Source organism: Melozone crissalis, unplaced genomic scaffold (genome assembly GCF_028551555.1).
Source record: "Melozone crissalis strain CALT ecotype California unplaced genomic scaffold, PUWL_Pcris_2 ptg000029l_1, whole genome shotgun sequence".
NCBI classification, from domain to species: domain Eukaryota; kingdom Metazoa; phylum Chordata; class Aves; order Passeriformes; family Passerellidae; genus Melozone; species Melozone crissalis.
In genome coordinates, this window is record NW_026535807.1 from 732466 (window position 1) to 748960 (window position 16495).

Consider the following 16495-nt stretch of genomic DNA (forward strand, 5'->3'; position numbering starts at 1 on the left):
TGGCTGGCACTGGCCGTGCCCGGTGCTGAGGAGGTTCCAGGGCTGCCACCTCCATCACAGGGCTGGCATCCCCTGTCCTGCTGGCCTCCCTGCCAGGAGGGCAAGGCTGGGAAGGGAGGACACTGAATCTGGAGGATTCCTCGCCAAAGCTCCTGAGAAAGCCGTGGGTGCACACAAAGGAAAGAAGGGATGTGCCAGAAGGGGCATCCCAGGGTGAGGGTGCTTCAGCCCCTGGGCTGCTGAAGGTCAGCAGCTGCTGCTGGAGGGCACGGGCCAGTCACAGGGCCGGAAGGGTGCTGGGGATGATGATGAGGGTGATGGGGGTGATGAAGGTGATGGAGATGATGAAGTGGAGTAGGATTGAGGTGCGGGAGGCAGAGGAATGAAGAGGCTGTGTAGGAGGCTGGAGGTGCTGGAGGCAGAGGGATGAGGAGGAGGAGGAGGGTGCATAGGAGGGTGAAGGTGCTGAAGGCAGAGGGGATGAGCAGGGTGGGAGGAGGATGAAGGTGCTGGGGCAGGGTGGATGAGGAGGATGAAGGTGCTGGGGCAGAGGGGATGAGCAGGATGAAGGTGCTGGGGCAGAGGGGATGAGCAGGGTGGGAGGAGGATGAAGGTGCTGGGACCAGAGAGGATGAGCAGGGTGGGATGGGAGGATGAAGGTGCTCAGACCAGAGGGGATGAGCAGGATGGAGGTGCTGGGGCCAGAGGGGATGAGCAGGGTGGGAGGAGGAGGATGAAGGTGCTCAGACCAGAGGGGATGAGCAGGATGGAGGTGCTGGGGCCAGAGGGGATGAGCAGGATGGAGGTGCTGGGGCAGAGGGGATGAGCAGGGTGGGATGAGCAGGATGGAGGTGCTGGGGCCAGAGGGGATGAGCAGGATGAAGGTGCGGGGGCAGAGGGGATGAGCAGGGTGGGAGGAGGAGGATGAAGGTGCTGGGGCAGAGGGGATGAGCAGGATGAAGGTGCGGGGGCAGAGGGGATGAGCAGCGTGGCAGGGCACACCAAGATGAACTGTGGCACACATGGCCATGGGATCCAGCTCTGCTGAGCAGCAGGGGTTGTGCTGGGGCTCTCCATCCTTCAGCCACAAATGGCAGAGGGCTCCTGACCCAACACCCCAGTGCTTTATTGGGCACTGAAAGCACAGGTCCACAAAGCCATGGCTGTGTCTGTGACGCCTCTGTGTGTGTCTGTGCCAGGGCCTTGGAGCTGTCTTTGGAGAATGAAATGTTTTGACATTGGGAACTTTACTACCAGGGAGAAATCTCAGAAATGCAAGAATGCAAAAGTAACAAAAGTAATTTTGCAGATCATTGCAGTTAAAAAATAGAACCATTAGCAAAGGAGGACTAACCTTATCTGATGCTCCTCTTCAGCATCTGGCATGTAGTTTTATGGATTGAGCTGTTTTTCATTTTGACACTAAGAGCCCTCTTTTAACTTTCCAAAAGGCACATCTGAAAACAGCTCAGGAATCTCAAAGAGAAAAAGAGTTGAAAACAAAGATTCCTCCTCTGCAAAGTCTCTTCTTCACTGAAACTTGGCCACAAAGGTCTGGCTCCCAGCTGCAAACCCTCTTTTGGAAGAAATTACGAGTGGCCTTTTACAAACAGAGCAGTCCTGCTGCCCCACCACGGCCCTGGGATGGACCAGGACGTACAAGGACGGACAAGGATGGACCAGGGTGGACCAGAATGGACTGGGATGGATCAGAATGGACCAGGATGGACCAGGATGGACCAGAATGGACTGGGATGGATCAGAATGGACCAGGATGGACCAGGATGGACCAGAATGGACCAGGATGGACCAGGATGGACCAGGGTGGATCAGGATGGATCAGGATGGATCAGGATGGACCAGGATGGACCAGAATGGACCGGGATGGACAAGGATGGACAAGGATGGACCAGGATGGGGGAATTCTCCCCATAACCTTTATGAGGAGCACATGGACGTTCATGCTGGGGCTGTTTCCCACTCTCTGGTCATTCTGCTGCTGCTGGCAGTGTGTAACAAAGGTGCCTCACCTGGCATTGCCCGTGTGCCACCAGGGCCATGGGAACAATCCGCTGCTGCTTGGGAACGGGCTCAGGGACTCCTTTGGAAAGGCTGCCAGATCACCCCCATTATTCACTGCAGAAGGACCCGTTGTGGTTTGATAGGAGGTGTCCCGTTTCCTTAAATTAATGATACCCTGCAGGGCTGCACCGTATATTTAAATTGCCATTTACTGTAGCAATAAATATTAATCATCCTCTAAAAGAAGAAATGGGCCATTGTCAGAAGGAAGTAAAGGAACATTTCATGTTACCCCAGGCTGTCTTGTTTCTGCAGGGACACAAGAAAAATTGTGTTTATCATCTGGTATTTCAACAGAAAAACACTGTAGGGCCTCTCTAAATCCATCCAGCTTAACTGGCTGCTTGCAAGTTCAAAAAACAACTATGGATTTAAAAGAAAGCATTTATTTCCCTATAGTTTAGCTAGAGTTTATCAGATGTTCTAGCAGGCTGAGGGGATGAAGGGCCTGGCTGTGCCAGCAGGGGCAGCGGCAGCTCCCAGGGACTCTGCCACCATCCGCACCAGGGATGCCACCCTGAGCTGAGCCCAGACGTGAGCCCAGATGTGAGCCCACAGCTGCCCCTGCTGCACCCTCGGCAGCTGAGCCTTCCACAGCTGGCCCTGCCGCACGAGCAGCTGGGTCAGCAGGGGCTCACCTGAGCAGGGAACTCCTCAATTCCCTTTGCCTCCCATTCACGGCAGGGCAGGGCAGGGCAGGGCAGGGCAGGGCAGGGCAGGGCAGATCGTTCCCCTCTGGGAGCACAGCCTGGGTTATGGCTGCGGTTCAGGGTGGGTGGGAGTCCCCAGAGCCTGTCCCAGGTCTGGCATGCAGCCCTTCTGACATTACCTGGACCTGCCCGGATTTCTGTCCATCCCTCCATTATTTTGTGTTAATCCTGTTTATTACCTGGTTGTTGCTCCTTAGCAGAGAGGGAGGGAGGAAGGAAAAAGAAAGAAAGAAAAGAAAGAAAAGAAAAAAAGGAAAGAAAGAAAAGAAAGGAAAAGAAGGGAAAAGAAATGAAAAGAAAGAGAGAAAGAGAAAAGAAAGAGAAAAGAAAGAGAAAGGAAGGAAGGAAGGAAGGAAGGAAGGAAGGAAGGAAGGAAGGAAGGAAGGAAGGAAGGAAGGAAGGAAGGAAGGCTGGCACTGGCTGGCTGTGCCCACGGTGTGTGTGCCCATCCATCACAGCCTGACACGCTCTCACATTCACAACATGGGTTTGGAATGTGGCTCCTGGCCCCAGATGGAGCAGATTTACAGCTCTGAGCTGCACAGCAGCCTGTGGAGGTAAATCTGGGCAAAGGAATTTCCTTGTACCTGTCATTGTAAAGATTTCACACAGCACTGCTCCAGCAGAATTATTTATCTCTACAATCGCAGCAACAAGGGAGGAGACGGCGTTATGTAAGGGCTGTGGATGGGTTTCATGTGAGAACAGCATAATGGACGTGGCACAGCACACATGGATTCATTTCCCCCCTTCCCCAGAGGGCAACAAGAGCTCCTCAGCCCAGGAGACGTGGCTGGGAGCAGGGTGAGGGAATGCACAAAGAAATGATGTTGGACAGCCCAGCACTCAGGGAAGTGCAGTCTGCCATTTCTAGGTAGCAACATTTATTTTTTAGAGGGGATAAAGTAGGAAAAGAAGTGACTTTGCCAACCTTACCAGCTTGACCATCATTCTAATTCCTTTAGAGAATGAATCTTCTGCCTTTCAATGAGTTCTGGTCTTTTGGGTTGAATTAGGGAACCAGTAGATGGTGATTAAATTAAGGATAGTCCTAAGTTACTGAATAAGAGAAAATGGGACCAGGGAAGCCAGGGAAGCAGCCCACACGTGCTCTGTAAGGAATATTCTTGCTGCCAGGGCAGTGACATCCTAGGGGTGCCCAGGTACCCTGGCAGTCTGAGAGCTGCACCCCAGCCCTGGGGGCTGGCCGGGGTCACCGAGCCCCCATGTCTGTAACTGCTGCAGGAGGGGAGTGGGGAGCCGTGCAGCCCGAGGGACAGGAAAAGGCGAGCAAACAAACTCCAGTGTGAGTTACAGCTACCCAGGGACTGCTCCAACTCACTTCTGGCCCCAGTTGGGGTTTGTGTGTCTCCGTGCTCCAGGCAGCCAACACAAGCAGCCTTGGCATGGAAACTGCCCCCTCACCATGCAGAGACACCCCGGAGGGGCTGGTGCCGATCAGCCCCAAGCCCCGGGCACACAAACACCAGAGGAGCTGCCCAGCCACACAGCGCCTGCCACCGACATCTCAATTTTAACCATTCAGAAAGGGTGTGAGACCCATCCCAGCTCGCGGGGGTGATGGATTTCCTGAAGGGACGCTGTGTGCTGGGGAGCGGTGTCCCATCACAGAGATCTCACCCATGAGTGCTCCTGCTGGGAATCCCAGCCCAGCCCCATCCTGAACCCAAGGACAAAACTCCTTTTTTAAGGTTCCCCACGGCCCGTACATACCATATTTGCAAAGCAGTGTCTGCATAACTCATTGCTGTGGAAAGAGTCATCAGGATGATGTATTGAATCCCAGCCATCTCCATTATGGTATGCCATGTATGTTTTTAGAAGCTATTTTTAAAATTAATAGTACTCCGTAATGCTGATAAAGTAGAAAGCATTTATAATTTGTTGCACTCCCAACCTCTTTCTAAGCCCACATTAGTTCACTTTCCACTCGACTGGAGGACAATTTTTTAAAGATATGATGGTTTGGAATTTGTTAATAGTGTATTAAGAGAAAAAACCCTTTGTTATTTAATGAGTACACGGCTCTGAAGTGTTCTATAAAAGCTGTTGTGCTTCCTTTCCATCCTGATTTACGTCTCAGTGTTTCATGGCAGCATTCCCAGCCTCCTGCCACAGGAACACTCCTCCTTATCTCCCAGGCTTCGTGCTCTGGGTCAAGGCTGGATGGGGTTTGGAGCCAGGGACAGGGACAGGAGCTCTGGATGCTCCATTGGCCAGGAGGAGCACACACACATGGAGGGGATGCCAAGGCTGAATGGGGTTTGGAGGCAGGGACAGGGACAGGAGCTCTGGCTGCCCCATGCCCCAGGAATCCACGCACCTGGAGGGGATGCTGGATGAGGTTTGGAGCCAGGGACAGGAGCTCTGGATGCCCCATGCCCCAAGAATCAACACACACATGGAGGGGATGCCAAGGGGAGGTGTTCAACCCCGCTGAGGAGGATTCAGGAAGCAGCCCTTTGCAGACACTGAACTCTATCCATGTCAATGCCCAGATTCTTGCCACCATTGGGTTCAAAAGCCCTGCATTTGCCAGAAACTGAGATTCTGGTGGTGTCCTCTGGAACAGGCATCTCCTTCTCCCCAAGAAAGGATCTCCAGGCAATTTCCCCTTTCAGTGAGCCCCGTGCTGCAGCACAGCCTGGGCAGGGCAGGGCAGGGCAGGGCAGGGCAGGGCAGGCTGGGCTGCTGGCAGAGCTCATCCCCAGGGAGGTGACACCAGGAGCCACAGGACAGGGCCAAACCCGCCTGGGCCCTCCTGCTCCAGAACCACACCGTGCAGGACACCGGTGCACTGGGACAGGCACCGGGGCACAAACCGAGTCCATCGGAATTATTAATGGTGTTTTTCTAACCTTTTTAACGAGGAGATGCTCACTTCCAACAGCACTGCCAGTGTTGGCATCCTCGAATTTTTTTCTTTCCAAAGTGGTTTAATTGAGCTAGGTATAAATAGCATATCAGTAAACAAGACCTTTTGGCTCTGTGAATCATGTCTAAAATATTTGAAGCCCTCCACAGCCTCTCTAATGGTGAAGAATGTGCTCATTAGGCTGGTCCAGATGCATTCTGCAAGCCAGGGAGGAGCTCAGTGTGCAGCAGATAAATCACAGCCGTGTTAATGCTCCTGTTCACAGGGCTCTGGCACCCCCTCCAAGGACCTGGGCACGGGTGGCTCTTGGGCCTTCCCAGATTTCCACAGTTTCACCCCAAAACAGTTTTGATACAAGAATTGCAGTTTATTTCATTCCATTGACTTCACCCCCTGCCTCAGAGAATGCCAGAATGACTCTAAAAAACCCATAAACAATCCTGCACTGGAAACAAAATGGACACTGGGAAAAAGAGCAACTTTTGTTCTGAGTTTACTTTCCTGGGAATTTCTCAGCTAAGCATTTACATGACAAACATCTCCAGTTAATCTGGCTTGGGTGATGTAAGGGAATGGTCCCATCCTGCCCAGGAATGCATTTTATTTTCCTTCAGTAATCTCCATGGTATTAATTACGTCTGGTTCGGGGTATGTGGAAGCGTTTGTAGCATCAGGAACTTTATTTTTAAAGCCACACTAGGCCCACAAACACGTGTGCAAGTGGATTCACACCTACCCCCACCCAAATGACTGCTGCAATTATAGAACGGGCTGGAAAGCTGGAGCCCAAAGGCAGAGAGCAAATGCCTCAGAGGTGAAGGGCGGAGAGGGCTGGTTGGACCTGAATAACAAAACTGAAATGCCCACGTCTAAAAATATCCAAGACTACACTTAGCTCCCAGATTCTTCAAATTTCCTTAAAATGCAAATATGGGGATTGGAGCTTTTCTTATCTCGCCCAACGCCTCTCGGAAATGGAATTTGTTGCGTTTATAGCCTGCTTTTATCTGACAGGCTGAAAGCCCTCTGCTGATCTCAATTAAAACTTGGCTGTGGAGCTGTGCGAGGTTGGGAACTCTTGGTCGAGGTGAGGAGAAGAACTCCATTAAAGACAAAAGAGAGGAGAAGAAGCCCCCAGGGCTGGCAGCAGGGGAAGGGCAGGGCCAGGTGCTGCCCAGCCACTGTGGGCAGCTCCTCTCGCCCAGCAGCAGCAGCAGCAGCAGCAGCAGCAGGATTCCAGCTCCCCTTGGGGGCTGTGGGGAGGGAACCAAGCCCTGTGCTCTGGTGATGCTCCTCAGCCTCCCTGGCTGCTGCTCTCGGGTCCCCTGGGAGCCACACACAGAAAAGCAACAGCAAATGCATTTTATAGAGCCTCCCTCTCTGTCTCAGAGCAATTGCGCTGCTCCATCTGATGTTTTATCACTGCTACATCTGATGTTTTATGACTTCTGCTGGGGATTTAATAGAATAGAACTGAACTCATGCATGCCATGGGATTATTAATAGAGTAACGCTGAACTCATGCTGCCCTGCAGGGTCAGGCATCTGGGGGTGACAGTGCCCTGGACATTTCCATCCTTGTGCATCGCCCCATGGTGGGGAAGTGTGGACACACTGACTGGGAGGGTGGGGAGGGTCTGCAGGGTCAGGGCTGGGCTCCATGGACCTCAGCACAGCTCAGTGACAGAGCAAAGCTCAAGCCATAAATATTTCCTGCTATTTTCCAGCCATCAGTGTCTGTTCTACCCCAAATCAGTGCCAGCAGTCCAGGCTGTGCTCAGGCAATGCACCCCGAGTTCTCAGGGTGTGAAATGTGCTGAGCTCACCCTGGCACTGCTCATCCCCCTTTCCTCCTGTCAGCAATTAGAGCCAATAAACATCTCAGGCATAATGAATGGATTTATTATGGTTATCTTAGTGCTAAGTAAACTCAGAGATAGGAAACACAAGATGGACCATCATCTTAAACTGCTCAGAATTATTATCTTAAGTGTTTATAGGCTGAGGAGAAGAGCAGCAGCTCCCACAATCGAATCCTCAGAGAACAACCTGGTCCAGTGGGAGGTGTCCCTGCCCAGGGCAGGGGATTGCAGCTGGGGGGTCTTTTAGGTCCTTTCCAACCCAAACCATCCCAGGATTCCTTGAAAGAAAGGTTTAATGGTTGGGCTCACTGATCTTAGAGGGCTTTCCCACCCAAATGATTCTGTGATTCAGTGAAAGAAAGCCAAGCACAGGCTGCACTCAGAACCACACGGGAAGGTCACAGGTGAGCTCAGGTTTGTTTGTTCATAAATCCCAGGTTATATTTGCTGAGATTCTCTTCTAGGAAAAGCAGAAAGATTGAAAAACCCCTCTTGACCATGTCATGTTCCCCTGGTGTCTAAGTGCTGGTGGCAATGTCCCCAGCGTGCCCAAGCCCAGGCTCAGGGTGGTGCTGGGCTCTGCAGGAGGGCTGGTGGCCCCAGTTTCAGTGCAGAAAGGTGAATTCCTGCGTATTACAGCACTTCAGGGGTGTGGACCAGGGCAGGTATCAGTTTGTCACTGTGGTGATCTCTGAGTGCCTGTATCTGGACAGGATTAAGTGCACATCTTCATGTGCCACTTTTAAAACACTAAAATGTTCTTTAGTCTCTCGCCCGTTTCCAGGCACTGCAGCTCCCCATGCTGGGAAAGCTCACATATTCCAATGAATCACATCCTTTTCTTGTCTAATCACCAGATCCCTGACCTGGCACAGCAGTAACAATTCACTTAAACTATTTGTAATGGTGAGCAGGGTCTGTAAATCAGCCTCTCTCTGCTGACTGCGCTGCAGCCGCGTGGATTTACTCCAGCTCTGGATCTGCTACGTTCATTTTTTAAACTGAACCTTTTCCTTTATTGATGTGGCATCTGTGAAGGTCACAGATATGTCTGTGTGATGCCATATGAAAGGAGACAGTACAAGGAGATGCTGTTCATCAACAGCCAGGCAGTTCATTCCTGTTGATGCAGAGAAATTCCCACAAGTGCTGCACGTCTCTCTCCCCATCACTGGAGCCACCAGCCGTAAATCTGTGACTCCAGCCATGGTGTGGGGCTCATTCACCCCTGGGCAATTCTGCTGAAATGCTCAGGAAATGCAGCTTGGGTCCAAACCGTGCTCCTGCCTGCCGGGGTTTGGTCTCGGGGCTGTCGGGAGCTTTGGTTTCATACTTCAGCAGTACTGGGGTTCTGTAAACCCGGAGCAAACAGAGGTGGGGCAAATGTTCTGAATAGGGAAATTGCATCTTCCTGAGCTCTGGGTGCCCCCGCAGTGCTGCTCTGAAGGCCCAGGGCTGGGCATGCGGGGTCTGGCTGAGGGGGCACCCCCGGCCCCGTGCCCAGCCCCGTGCCCAGCCCTACAGCACCCCCCGCACCCCTGGCACCGTCCCCAGCCCTGCAGCACCCCCCGCACCCCTGGCACCGTCCCCAGCCCTAGAGCACCCCCAGCACCCCCAGAACCCGAAGCACCCCCAGCACCCCCAGCCCCGTGCCAGCCCCGTGCCCGTCCCGCAGCAGCCCGGCCCCGGCAGCCCCATCGGGCTCCTGCTCCAGGGCAGGCCGCACTCGCCACCTACGGAGCCCGGCGGGAAATGCAGCAGCAGCGGCCCGGATCCCATCCTGCGGCCCGGATCCCATCCTGCGGCCCCGATCCCATCCTGCGGCCCGGATCCCATCCTGGGAGGTGACATTTCCTCCCCAGGCACAGAATCCCAGAGGAAAAGCCCTCCAGGATCCTCGAGTCCCAGCTGTGCCCGTGCCCACCCTGTCCCCAGCCCAGAGCACTCAGTGCCAGCTCCAGGGGACACCTGCAGGGATGGGCACCCCAGCCCTCCCTGGGCAGTGCCAGGTCCTGAGCACCTTTCCATGGGCAAATTCCTGCTCTGTCCCCCCTGAGCCTGCCCAGCCCAGCCCCGAGGATGGGCACATCCCTCCTCGCACAGAAACCTCCCCATTGTTGGCTCTTTGTAACCTAGTGTGGCCTTTTCCTCCATCTAGCTCTGTCCATTTCTTACCATCCTGAAAAATAAACCCTTGTGAGATATTGGGCAGGAATTGTTCCTGGCAGGGTGGGCAGCCCTGGCACAGCTGTGGCTGCCCCTGGATCCCTGGCAGTGCCCAAGGCCAGGCTGGACACTGGGGCTGGGACACCCTGGGACAGTGGGAGGTGTCCCTGCCATGGCGGGGGGGGCACTGGGTGGGATTCCATGTCCCTGCCATGGCAGGGTGGCACTGGGTGGATTTAGCCATTCTCTGGTTCCATGATCACTGGAAATGCCAGGTGGGGATATGAAAACAGGGAGTTTATTCCTGTGCAGAGCCCAGCTCCAGCATCAGCCCAGCAACACCTCGACCACCCCTACAGCAAACCCGTGAGAAATTTATTCAATACATCCTGCCTCATTTTCTTGTCACAAATTGCCAGTATTCACTATTCAGTTCATCACAAAGTAATTCTGGCAGACAATTCTTGATCTGAAGTTCATTTGTAGTTCATCTTCAGAATTAATTTCTTTTTGTTGGACACGTTAATGGCATATTACTGGTAATGCTCCTAATGAGGCTTCCAGCATGAGCACTCACATCTGCAATCTGAAATAGGGTTTATGAAAATATTCCCCACCAGGTAAAAATTGATTTACAATAGAATGTCCAAGTAAATTGCTAAATATTCATGAGCACTGGGCATCAAACACACCTGAGCAAGTGTGAAAATAGCTGAAGAGGTTGGGGCTCCACGTCTGGCTCTCTGTGAGGGTCCCCTCTCTCCCTGTGTGACTCTGGTGCTGTTGCTGTGTCCAGCTCTGGGCAGCTCCTGCTCAGCCTGCAGGATCCCCTTGGACAAATCCACCCCAGATGCAGCCAGGGAAGGCTCCTCCTCCCGCCTCTGTTCCCCAGGAACGTTCTGGGCTGCACGTTATCTCTTAGCAGACTCACAGCTAAACGCTTTTAAACTTTATCTCTGATTTCTCATTAAAACTTGCCTGCATTGATGTTTTCAGCTGTTCTGTCAGATTGTTGCCCTCTCTGTGTTAAACACAGAGTTAATGAGCAGCTTCTGTATTGAACCTTCTTCACTTTTTTTTAGTTCAAAATCAGAATCAATAATCCCTGATCAAGAACACGGAGTTATTAAAAAAACCCTTGTCTCTGGAATTAGAAGTTAATTTTGGATTTTGCAGCGAAACATAAAACATTTGGGAAGGGAAAGCTTCTCAGCACAGTGGCACATTCAAAGCACAGCTGCAGCTGCCCAGAGGAGGGAAATCTACTCCTGCAGGAGCTCCCTGGCCTGGGGTGGGAAGGGCTGGGCAGGGGCAGGGGCAGGGGCAGGGGCAGCAGCCCCGGGCAGTGCCTGCCTCCCTCTGATGGCACTGCCAGTGTCAGACAGAGCACCAGGCTCTGCTGTTCTGCCACCAATTAACATCTGGAAACATTAAAAGGGCTTCACAAATGTTCTCCTAGCTGCTGAACAAATTTAGAGCTTGAAACATTTAAGGGAAGGAAGGAAGGAAGGAAGGAAGGAAGGAAGGAAGGAAGGAAGGAAGGAAGGAAGGAAGGGTGATACTGACACTGAAATTTTACCTGTGTTTCTTTGAACAGCAAGCACATTTACTCCTGTTATTATCTGACACATGGAAAGGTAACAAAATGTGGCTTCAGCCATTCTGGGATTCGTGGCTTTTTTGCCCTTTCTCTGCAAATTAACAGTCTGGTTGTAACATCTCTGTGTCACTTCATTGAGGACGTGAACCCCGCTCTGATGGTGCAGCCTGCACATCCCATTCCCAGAGAAGAGCCCAGTGTGAAAGCAGGGCCAGAGCCCAGCAGGGCTGTCCCCAGAGCTGTGCCTGCCTCAGGCACCGGCGTCCAGGCAGGAGCCAAGGGGGGGATTGTTCAGGTGTGTAAATACACACCCCACAGCGGGGATAAAGAGCCAGACAGACAGTGGGGAGATGGCAGCTGCGCTTGGAACAGCTGAGCGGAGTTCATCTGATCTTTCATTAAACTCTATTGAATTTATCCATTAATAATTTACCCTGGACATGAGGCATTTTCTCCCTGAGCAGTTCTGAGCACTGTGAGACACATCAGGGGCCAGGAGGGAGCTGAGAGGCTGCTCCTGCTGGGGCTGCTGGGCTCGGGCTCTGCCCTCACAACACGGGCGGGGTTTGGGGTTTGCGAATTGGGGTTTGGGGTTTGGGGTTTGGGGTTTGGGAATTGGGGTTTGGGGTTTGGGTCTGGGGTTTGGGGTTTGGGAATTGGGGTTTGGGGTTTGGGTCTGGGGTTTGGGATTTGGGATTTGGGATTTGGGGTTTGGGATTTGGGGTTTGGGAACTGGGGTTTGGCATCTGGGGTTTGGCATCTGGGAATTGGGAATCGGCATTTGGGAATGGCTGTCACGGAGCAGGAGGTCCCTGAGGATGCTCTCTGCCTCCCCCAGGCTCTGGAATGCCCTGGGCCAAGGCCCAGCACAGCTGAACGAGGATTTTTTGGCTTTGTATTCGTCACTGCTCTCCCTGTCAGACTGCAGCCCCTCACAGGCAGGACTTGTTTATGTCACATTTGTATTTATTTATTCTCACTACATGTTAAATGCTAATAATGGGGACCTTGAGGACAGACTCTGTTGGTTCTTATTTGCTGCTCACATTTCAAGGCCTCCTCTTAGGCATTATCTAAATTAATTCTTTATTCTTTATCCAGCTGTGATCACGGATGTTTCACGGAGGAAACCCTGGAGCAATGACCTGAGTCCTTTTTAAATCAATGAGAGAACTCCCAGAGAATTAAACCTAAACTAATCTCTACATAAACTCCCTCCATAGTCTTAACCACAATTAGGGGTTGATTTACAGCCTGGGGGCTGAGGTGTTTCACCTCCTTGTGTGGCTGCTCACAGCACGGTCCTGCTCCTTGCACAGACACAAAATGCAGGATTTTAAACATTGAAATATCTTAAAATCTTTGTACAATTAGAGTTTTGGTTTTTGTTGGGTTTTTTTGTACTTACCACTTATCTCCTCTTATAGTACACAAACATTTCCTGCACACAGATACTCAGAATTTTTAACCAAATTGCCTGAGTGTAAATATCTCTATTGGTCCTCTGGAACATGCAGGCTCCACACAGATCTTTAGCACTGAAGCACAGTTTTTCAGGCAGCTCCTAGGAAGGGTGTGCAAGAAAGTCTTGTCTCTTAATTTACATTTGAGATGAGAATTTCCCTTTTATTTCATGTGGCAGAAGAAACTGAAGGTATCACTGAAGGAAACTGAGAAAATCAATCAATTTCTGTGCAGACCCACCTCCAGAGAAGCCTTGAGTTCCACCAAAAAGAAAATTGAACTAATCCACAAAATCAGGGAGACGCTGGAGCTCAGTGAGGCTTGGCTGCAGGTGTTTGCTGCAGGAGCAGGGACCTGTGTGGGGTGGGACAGACACCCACAAGGAGCCCTCGGTTTTTGGGTTTTGGGGTTTTTTGTTTTCTGAGAGCCGCCCCGGGAATGCTGGAATTTAACCAGAATTTAATGCAGGAAACGCTGTATTTTAACCAGAGACCCCAGCTGAGCTGTGAACGCCCGTGGGTGCCCTGTGCATTATTTCTCTCTCTCTCCCTGTCTCTCCTGCACCTGCTGGGCCGAATTTCCCCAGTGCTCCCCGTGCTGCCATCGTGCCTCCTTTGCAATGAGGAGCATTATTGCTGACACTGAGGGAGTCCTGCAGAGCCCAGATCCCTCCAATGTCTCCATTGCTCCTTGTCTGCAGGGCAGGGCCGGAGTTCCCGGTGTTCGGGAGCCGGGCTCGGTTCAGGGCCGGAGTTCCCGGTGTTCGGGAGCCGGGCTCGGTTCAGGGCCGGAGTTCCCGGTGTTCGGGAGCCGGGCTCGGTTCAGGGCCGGAGTTCCCGGTGTTCGGGAGCCGGGCTCGGTTCAGGGCCGGAGTTCCCGGTGTTTGGGAGCCGGGCTCGGTTCAGGGCCGGAGTTCCCGGTGCTCCGGAGCCGGTCCCGGTGCTGGCCGGGTCCCTGCGCGTCAGGACAGCGGCGGTGCCGTGTCCCCATCGCGGTCCCCAGCCTGTCCCATCCTGTCCCCACCGCTGTCCCCGCCTGTCCGGGCACACCGAGCCCGCAGGCCCCACCGGGTGGCACTGTGTGACAAAAGCTTGGCTCGCTCCGGCCGCTCCCAGCGCCACCGCCCGCAACGGCAGCAGCGCCGATTGCAGGGCAGGAACGCGGATTGCAGGGCAGGAATAGGGATTGCAGGGCAGAAATGCCGTTTTCAGGGCAGAAACGCCGATTTCAAGGCATCTTTAGAGTCCGGAAGATAGGCTGGATCTGTGGGAATACTCCCGGTCTGTAATGGGCCGAGGATGTTGTAAATGATGTTTTAGGAGATTTGCCTGTTGCTGCACTCTGCAGAGTGCCTCTAGTGCTCACTGACACACATTTTAAACCCTGTGGATCTGTAGGGCTGATGATGAAACCCAGGGTGAACGGAGTATCTATGAACAAAGCCTCATCCCTCGCTGGATGGACACCCCCTTGGCTGAAAGGCAGCGCTGCCAGGGACAGACTGTGATGCACAAACCATCCCTGCCCACGGGCAGGGCAGGGGAACAGCTCAGAGCCTGCCCCAGCTGCTCCGGCACTCAGAGCCCCCTTCCAGCCCCGATATTGTTCTGCATTTCCCAGCACCGAAAGCAAACCCATTTGTTTTTAAATGTAAATCCTCTGCTAAAAGCCATAATGCTAACGGGAGACAGCAGAAGCTCCCCTGGCAGCAGCAGGGTAATGAATGTCAGGGCTTGTTCAGTATCTCTCACTCTCAGCATCCCAGGGGACTGTGCAGATGATGCCCTGCAGAGGCTTTTGGAGCCAAAACAAAGTAACAGCTGGTCCAGGGCACTTTACAAATCCCATTCCAGATCTGCTCTCCCCTAAAGCCGCTGGACTGATTTGCCCCCCAGAGCTGAACCAAGCCCTTTGTTTACTTTTGGTCCTTTGAAAAGAAAAGAGAAATGAATTATGATCGTTTTTCTCAGCACCTCTTGTGGAGACCAAGTTCAGACCTGCCCAGATATCTGACTGGCACACAGGGAATGAGGCTGGGCTTGACACACAGCCTGGCCACAAATAAAGACTGTGCCAGGGTTGTGATCACAAACACTGTGCCAGGCTCTGATCACAAACACTGTGCCAGGGTTCTGATCACAAACACTGTGCCAGGTTCTGATCACAAACACTGTGCCAGGTTCTGATCACAAACACTGTCCAAGGTTCTGTGACACACCTGGAAATCCCAGGTAAGTGTTACAAGGCTCCATAGCCTTGACAAGGCCTCATCATCTGAGTGAACCTGAAGAGATTTGTTAACCTGATGAGTGGCAGCAAGGACAGCTCCCAGCCCTGCTCAGTCTGTTCATGGAGCCCCAGAACAGAAATGTTGATATAAATTGTTCTGTCCCTGTGGTGTGAGGTGCTCACAGCTCAGGTGTTTGACAACTCTTGGATGCTTCCTTGGAAGCTGCAAGCTGAACCTCCCAGCTCTTTTGGGTACCACAAAGGCAGGAGAACACAAAGTTGTGCCAGAAGCACAGAACTCTCTGCAGCCTTTGAGGGGAGCTTGCAGAGGGCTCTGTGCTGCCAGTCACAGGGTGCATGAAAGGAGTGGAGGATGAGAGGCACAGAGCTGTCTAGGAAGGGGTGGGAGGGGGAGGAAAGGGAGACTGATGCTGAGAGGCAGGACAGAATAGGAATTATGTAAGCAAAACTGGCAGAAAATGGAAATAATGAAGAGAAGGCTGGCAAAGTTTCCTAGAGCTGCCAAGTTTCTGTTTGTGCCTGTTTTACTGCTGCTGCTTCACAGAAGGCACGGTTAAGGGGGGTGCAAACCCCTCCCTCCTGCCTGAACGATTCACAGCTCTGAAAAGCAGCCTCAAAGCCGGCAGCACCTGGCTGAGAGTGTCCCTGGGGCCCAGAGTGAGCCCGTGCTTGCACAGGCAGCTCCAGCATGGGGATGGACAGCGGGGCCAGCCGGGGCTGGCAGCCGTGCCCCGCAGTGGCACCGGGGCTGGCAGCCGTGCCCTGCAGTGACACCGTCCCCATCAGCCGCACAATCGCTCAGATTGCCGAGCAGCCCAGGCAGCGGTGCTGGGTCCCTGCAGACAGCCAGCCCAATGAATTTGGCTTTCCCGGCCCTTTTCCCTCCCTGGCTGCTTTAATGTGCCCGAGGCCATGCAGGGAACGTGCTGAGGGCAGGAGCTGCTTCAATGGAGGTGCCTGTGCTGCTGCTGCTGCCTTTGAGCCAAAATGAAAGTCATCCTCCCCGTGTCCTTTTGCATCTCAGAGCCCGTGAATGCCCCAGCTCTGCCCTGGGGAGCAGCACATCCCGCTCCTCTGTGTTGTCAGGGCTCAGACACCTCGTTCTGCTGTTGTGCTGCAGGGCCTTTGCCAGGGGCCTCTCCTGGGAGGCATTGCCACTCTCGTTCTGCAAAGCACAGCAGCAGCAGCTGGAGAGGCAGAGCCTGAGCTCAGAGGGAGCAGCACAGCAGCAGCAGCAGCACAGAACAGCCCAGTTCCTGCTGGGATCACCGAAAGGATTAAACTCTGCTCAGCTCTGCTGAAATCCTGCTGGTTACCAAAGGATGTGGTGATGTTTGGTCTCAGGTTGGATCCAGTGCTCCGGGGCAGGGCAGGGGTCTGCTGGCACACAGGGATGGGGCACAGCTCAGGGAGGGCCCAGGGCCAGGGAACTGCTGCCCAGAGACTCCCTTGCTTCCCAAGTATT